Genomic DNA, 8150 nt, shown 5'->3' on the forward strand with positions numbered 1-8150 from the left:
CGTTTTGGATTAGTTAGAAAAGTCTTTTTTGGATTTGGTTTTTGAGACAAGATTCTCCTGGCTACCCTGGAGCTAGCTATTTATATCTTGCTGGCCTCAAACACACAGAGATCTGCCTGCCTACTCCTCCTGAGTGCTGAGATTAAAGGTTTGTGCCACCACACCCAGCCCTAGTTTTTTGTATCTTAAGAATTAATAGCAAAGGTGACAGCCAAAATAAGAATAAGACTATCAAGATAGATTTAGTTATTCCAGAGACTTATGTTCCCCTGGGAAATAGCTTTGTAAACAGTTTCACATCATTTTTATTTTAAAATGTTATTTTACATTTAGTGTATAGTGCCACTTTGTCCTGATTATCTATCAGATTGTTACCTGAAAATTTGCAACAGTTCGATCATCACAGAATGTTGACAAAATCTAGTAATCTATGGTACTGTCTAGCTCACAAACTGACTTCTAAAAACAGGCAGCATAATTGAATTAATCCTTAATGGATTCCTTTAGAAGTTAAGCCTTTTTTTTCATTTCATACTGCTATCACTTCATGATAAAAATTGCTTTAGTGAATGGATGAGTGAATTGCTGAGATGTTGATTCTTATATGAAGACTGAAGAAAACATTGAAACCCAGAGAATCTAAGTTCATAGTAACCATGGATGATTGGCTGTTGAAGGAACTCTTAAACATTAAGTTATAAGATGTTTACAGCATAATACACACACACACACACACACACACACACACACACACACACACCCCACATAGACACACAGACATACATACACACACACACATACACACACANACACACACACACACACACACACACACACACACATCCCATATGGGAATAGAAAAGTAGGTTAGTCTAATAGGCAGGAAAAATTTATCAAACATTTGCATAAAGTGGGGTCCAACTTCTAGTGATACTATGATTTGTACATTGAACTCAGTGATATCATTCTAAAGCTCAAGGTAGCTTTAATGATTGGCTATGGGACTGCTCTTTCACTGGCAATAGGAAACAATTGATTATGAATTGAGTAAAATTTCACTCTGACAAGTTTAAATGATGTTTTTTTTTTTCCAGAATCCAACCGGCTTCTTCAGTCTTCCAGATAGGAGAGGCTCAAGCCTATATCAAATACCAATTCTGTCAGAATAGAATGGTTTCAAAAAGTATTATTTATACAAAATAAGAATCTACAGGTTGTATTTCCCTGAGATGAGTCCTACAATGTGAGGTACTGACCTTACAGGGATTGTAAAGGTGCCAAGACGATCATAGATGTCACTGGACCTTCACTGTTCATTTGGAATAGTAATGGACTGGATGAACTTAACGGATCTCTTATACTTGGGTATTTAATGATCTAGGACACACACACACACACACACCAAAAAAAAAAAAATGGTTGCTACAAATGAAAGAAGGACAGTCAGGCAATAATTATCCAAGTAGGAAAATCTCTTTCCTTACTTTTCATGTCAGAACTCTATTTTGGATATAGTTCTAACCTTATTCTGTCTCTCCAGGACTCAAATGCATAATTTACCTCAGGTTAACATTTCTTCATAAATTTAACTTAAAAGGCTTAAACACTTTTAAAAACTTCTTTTATAATGATAACATCTTACCATTTGTGTGTGTGGGGGGGTAGGCATTAAGAGTTTTCCACGTATTTGTTTTTCAAGAGGATTATCATTTCTCTTGATGAATGATTTTAGCTATTCTGTGTGGTGACTAAACAGATTAAAATTTGAATCCCTCCAGGAAGACCACATCATCATATAGAAGGAAAAGCCACACATCATCCACTGAATTGTTCATAACTGCCCACTTTTAGTCAACATTTACAAGGTTTTATCATGAAAGAAACTGATGGACCTTTGGACAAATCAGTTGAGCTTGAGAAATCCTGTGAGCAACGCACTAAGCTGACAAGCGGTATGAGGTCTCTTACTGATCGGCAACTGCAGTGGTAGTTTTAATGCTGAGCCAGTGTGTTCCTATCTGATCAAATAGATTTTAACTGGAAACAAAGAATTAAACACCTCAACTTTATAATGTTTTGCTGTCATATTTTTGTAAGACTGGAAATAGAAAGCAAAGTTCCTTCAACAAGTTCTGCTCCTAATTTCCGACTGGCTTGTTAAATAATGCTATTAAAAGGAAGTAAAGGTTATCTTTGTCCAAAAAAAAAAATTATCCAAAGTATAATTAAAATGATGCTAGTTAATTATTAACTATTTTATCTCAATATGATTACATTTGAAATACCTAACTTGAACATTTAAAGCCATTATTTTTAAACTGCATTATTTAGATTTTGTTTTTAGGAAGTTCAGTTTCTGTACAAATATGAAATCAGAACAGAGGATAAATTAATAATTCTTCTGTTTATAGATTGAAATGGGGCAAAGCCTTGGTTGGCATTGTTTGTTTGATTTTTGTTTTGTTTTGTTATTGTTTTGTTTTGTTCCTTAAGTCTATTTCCTGGGTTTATTGCCAGAAGAAGTTTACCAGAGTCTCAAATGATTTATAATGCAGTCACAATTCTCTTTTGTCTCCTGTATTCTTATACATCAGAACCCCCACAGTAATAACAATACATAACATAAAACCATTTTCATTAGGCAAAATGCAAATGTATTTTCATTCATTAAAATACTAAATCATTCTCAAGCTGGAAGCATTATATTTTCAACAACTATCAACCTGTTTTACAACATACAAATTAAAAAAAATTGCCCTAAAAATTCTAATGCTCCTTTTGTCTTTAATAAACTCTAACATTTTTTCTTTTCCCATGACCTTATTGCACTCTTAAATATTAAAACTATGTGAATTAATTTACACAAAGAGTATGTGTAATTTCTGGTAGCTCTTATGTGGTACCAGATTGTCTCTAAAAATATGATTGATGGAATGCTCACTGTGTGCTGGATACTCAAATAGATGCTGGTGCACATCTAAAACAAATCCACAAGTGTTCCTCAAGGCCAAGTGTGTATTCAACACTGGAACAACATGCTGGGACTAATGGAAAATTCACTAGCTACCAAATCTTCTTAAGGCCACCAGAATATCAGGAAAAACTTGAAATAAGACTTAGTAAAATAATAAAAACCTGAAATAAGACTTAATAAAATGGTCAGGGGACTTAAAAAATGGGCAACATTATTTATTTATCTTTGGAAGGAGAAAAAGATCAATAAGGACTAGACTAGTATTTCCTGGAAAAGGCTTTTGGAACAGAGGGATACCATGAAGAGTCTAACATTTAAACGGCTTGGGGCATTATGCAACTTGAAAATGAAGACAGTAGTAATGTAAAAGAAATGGAAAGGCAAGCTTAATTTATCTTTGATGGTTCTGAAAGGCAGATAAAATTTAAACTCAGTTCCATAAATCATGGGAGGCCTTTAAAGCAAAACAAAGATTATGGAATGCTTAAGAATTGCATGCGGCCTGATAAAGTATTTCATGTGCATTTCTAAAGTTAACTTGTGTAGTTACCAAATGAGACTTTAATATCTGTGTTTCAATTAAGGAAACTAAGGTTTCTGGAGTTCTAGTGCTGACTGCAGTGACCTACTGAGTATTTGTAGAAAGCAAGTGGTTCAGTAGAGCCAGCATAGAGACAGTATGCTGAAGAGGGAGCATACAGAAATTTAAGACTCTGTCATCAATTTAAGGCTCTGTCATCAATAGTTCTGCAACTTTGGGCAGATCACTTAACTTCTCTGGATCCAGTTTTCTTCATCTGAAACAAGTTACAAAGTTTTGCCTTACAGAATGGTTATATGGATCAGTAACTTAATATTTAAAAAATAAAATATTTCTTATACAAAATTAATGTAGCAAATGTGTCACTTGAAACCAGTTCTCATTGAGTTTAAACTCTTGAATATTCCACTACTGGATCTTACTCCTTTAAAAGAGAATCCATAAACCATATGGAAGAAAAGAGTGAGTTGAACATTTGGGTAGAGAGGGTACTGACACCAAGAGCTGTTGTGGCCATGTAGAACTAAGGGAGTGAGTCTCTGAAATTAGCATCCAGAAAGATGAAGGTGAGAGATCCTGCTCATACATTCAACCACTGGCTGGGATGTCTACAAACTGAGCACACAGATTGATCTTTAGAAAGCCATATTTAGTAACACATCTATCACTTATCATCAGTAGATTCTCAGCAAGATAAAATTCAGACTCCAAGGAAAAGGCATAAGATAAAATGGGTAAGGAGACACTTGTAGAGCTTTACTATGAGAGTAGTAATCCAAGGCCATCTGGAGAGGAATGTTAGGCTTCTTTGATATTTACAAAAGCCATCTGGGTTTAATATGTTTTAATACTGAATTTCTTAACATGAAACTTATACAACCATGTCCAAGAGCTCAAGTTTAGATGTTTCCTGCACTTAGCTTAACGTCTCACTACCTTGGTAGCTATAGAAGCTATGAATCATTCTTTCTATAAGACAGGAATTCACCATATAAACTAGAGTAGCATTGAGTTTATGAGAATTCTCCTGACTCTGCCTTCCAAAGGCTGAGAGTATAGGTGTGTGCTACCTCTATAAATCATTTTTGGAAGGATTCTGTTTGTTTGGTTTTTTTCTAGTTTGCACCAAGACTTCTTTTTTTTTCTTTTTGGCTTTTCAAGACAGGGTTTCTCTGTGCAGCCCTGGCTGTCCTGGAACTCACTCTGTAGACCAGGCTGGCCTCGAACTCAGAAATCCGCCTGCCTCTGCCTCCCGAGTGCTGGGATTAAAGGCATGTGCCACCATGCCCGGCTTACACCAAGACTTCTAAGTTATATAATTCCTCCTGGGTTCATGACACCAGTGACTCGACTGACTTGCCTAAGGCAGAGCTATTTCTAATAGTTCCACTATTTTATAATTATCATACAACCCTTTATTTTTATGACTCCCTGTGTCTTATTACATTGCCCTCTCTTATGGGATCTTGAAGTAAACATAATTATGGATTCTTTGGCTTTTAGGCAGTTTTAATTTACATTTGGACAATGTTTTTAGGATATATATACATGAGTTAAAGCTATGTGAGTCAGGGGGTTACACATGTCTGTTTGGTGCATAGCCTGTTGTTGCCTCCACTTTATACGGCTGATGAAAGTAGTTAGGTGCTTCGCTGTATGAGAAGAGAAATTGTGTTTCTGTAGGGTAGAAAAAAATGATTTGAGTATATGGTTTGAGTATATTTCTTAAGGGAACACTTTTGGACTTAAACATCTTCCCACTATATCTGTCCCTGCTCCCTAAGAATAACCTCAAGTAAGGCCAGATTTCACTCATAAGTTCTTACCTAAAATAAGTAAGTAATGTTTTTACATTAATATTATGAAGAAAAAGAAACCTTTCAAAGAGAAAGGAGCTTAGAAAAGTTGACATAGTAATTTAGAGCAGGGGTGGAAGTGATGAAATCTTTATTCACAGGATTAGAATATTTCGATTACATTCTATTGCATAATTGTAAACTAAATTGTCTCAAAAAGCCTTTGAGAATTTCTATTAAATGGCACCTAGATAAGCTTTCATAGCAAAGATAAGTTATTCATAGCAAAGCTCCTTAAATAGTAAATTAGAAAGGTCACATCCTGACAACTTTGTACAAGCATAAACTCCCCTGACACCCATGTAGAGATTTCGATCAAACATTTGTCAGGTACATAGGAGAAATTCACTGCCAAGCATCATAGCTATCTTAGAAGCCCGAAGAATTCAGTACCTAGAGTCTCTTGACTACATATCAGTCTTTTGTTTATATCTGACCCACTAGATAAAGGCCTGACTCAGAATGCAAACAAATGAGTTGTACTGAGAACATTGCTTTTAATGCTGTATTTGGGCTTTTACACCTAGAAACATGTCAATTATGGAAGGTATTGAAAACACTGGTGGGACCAAAAAGTCTACACTATATCTTTGGCTCAACAGTTAGGGTTTATGTTCAGATTTTAAAATAGAAGTACTCAGCATATTGCCTACTGATCACTAGCCTAATAAAATCCTAATAGTGACAAGCAGTGCAAAAGCCCTAAGCCTATGGGAGTGGCTGACTGCTTTGTTCCCTCAACCATGAAAGAGTACAGGTTTAAGAACCAAATTCTTATTCTGTTTCAGGACTGGTCAGATGGCTATAGATTCAGAAAACCTTGTCCTATAACAGATAAAAGATGCAGAATCACAATAGAGAACCCCTTCAGGACTTAAAATCTTTGTAGCACTATCTGTTTCATGTTAATTTATTCTAATAATTTTAACATTATTGAACTATATTTATGATTACTAGACATAATGTAACCTAGTAATTTTAGACAAAAAATTTGTAAGCTTTAAATAACTTAAGTTTTAGGCTTATTCCTTTTGATTGACAAATAAAGAATTCTTTATGGTTTTAGTTAACAGAAGGACTAGTAGGTTAAAACTGGCAATGCAGAAGCTCAGCAGTAGAGTACAGGCTCCTCTTCTGGAAGACCCAGGTACAAATGCCAGCATCTACAAGGAGGCCCATAACCCTTTGTAATTCCAGTTTCAGGGGATCCAGTACCCTCTCTGGTTTTCATGGGTACAGACAAAATATCCATATATTTAAAAATTATTTTAAAATTGAAAACAATCATACTGTGGCTTTAAAAATAGCAAGATCTTTGCTTCAATGATGTAACCACTGAAAAGTTGCCAATTCTCCAGTAAGTAACCTGTCAACTATGTTCATGCAAGAAATCCTAATTAAACTCAGTGAATCTTACACATACAGATAAAATTGATATATAAATGTAAAGTGAGCATTTTGGAAAAGGTGCTTAGGCAAAAGAGGTTGGAGAGATGAGGGGGTAGTGGGCAACATGATTACAGCTCATTATATACATTTATGAAACCGTCAAAGAATAAATTCATTAACTAACTTAAGCCATGCCTGTGTTGCCAAAGGCAACCCCTATAAGTAGTAATGATATTGAAGTCTCCTTGGCCAACCTTAGCCCCTGGACCAGATGAGAACTCAAAGTGGATAATTCCACAACATGCTTTAAAAACTAAGACTTGGTTTGCACAATTTAAGGGAAGACTATGGATTAAATTTTAGATGAAATTTCTACAGCTTTATAAATTGTGCAGATAGGTTTTATTCACAGCCAATAGTACATATCTATATATCTATGAACACTAATATATACACATTATCTATACATGTACTTCAGATGGGTAATATGCCAAAGTTATAACATAGTTTGAAGGAGGTAAATATCAGATGAATATGTAAAAACCAATAATTATGCTTCTGAAATGCAAGAGTATCTGGCAATTTGCTTTTTTTAACTGTACTAGAAAGTATCTTAAAATTTTAATTGACGTTGAGAGATCTATGAAAATAAAAGTCAGCTAAAATGAAAATATATTTCTTTTCAATTTTTTGAAGAGGCCAAGAGTCTGGATAAAAGAATTTTATTTTATTTATTAATTAAATTTGTCTATGGTAAACAATAGCAAGAACAGATGAGGAAAAGATGATTAAAATATGGATAATTACTTTATTGTCCTCAGGGGTAAAGAAAAGGTCTTTTCACTTACAGCTATTATACAAAATGACATTTTCTCAACATTTTCATTCATAATGTTTTCTGGAGTATAAAGTTTGTCTTCCAGAGGTTTAAGTTAATGCCCACATGACTATGTAAAAATACTTTCTCATTTATTGTATTTTCTTTTCCCGGGCCTCTGGTAAACTTAAGAAGCCTCATTATACTATATGGAAATAAAGTGATTCCCAAATGTAAAAGAACTATTTTGAATGCTGACTAAAGTCCACAGCAGAGTTAAATAATTAACTCATTAGCTTCTTCATTCATTCGTGTAACAAACATTTTTGATGGGAAACTCTGACTCTAATTCTCAAGGTGTTCACACTCAAGGGTTACAAAAAGCCATGCATGAAACGAATGCTAATGCAGAGCTATAAATGAAAAGAAGGCTGTGCTGGGTGCACTGAAAATAAACAAGAGGCGGCTACTTGTTCATTTGAATCTAGATAGGAAGATCCCATAAAAGGCATACTAGAGTTAGACCTAGCAGGTTGAGTAGAATTGTATTAACTGTAAATAACAAATAAAGGA

General features: G+C 34.6%; 1 non-coding gene across 1 annotated transcript; it reads right to left on the reverse strand.

Moving 5' to 3' along the window:
• Positions 1-7232: 7232 nt before the first annotated feature.
• Positions 7233-7335, reverse strand: LOC115030220. Its single transcript, XR_003835827.1, has one exon. It is a non-coding gene; the product is annotated as a small nucleolar RNA U13 (small nucleolar RNA).
• Between the last annotated feature and the right edge of the window lie 815 nt (positions 7336-8150).

This window comes from Mus caroli, chromosome X, assembly GCF_900094665.2.
Source record: "Mus caroli chromosome X, CAROLI_EIJ_v1.1, whole genome shotgun sequence".
In the NCBI taxonomy this organism is placed as follows: domain Eukaryota; kingdom Metazoa; phylum Chordata; class Mammalia; order Rodentia; family Muridae; genus Mus; species Mus caroli.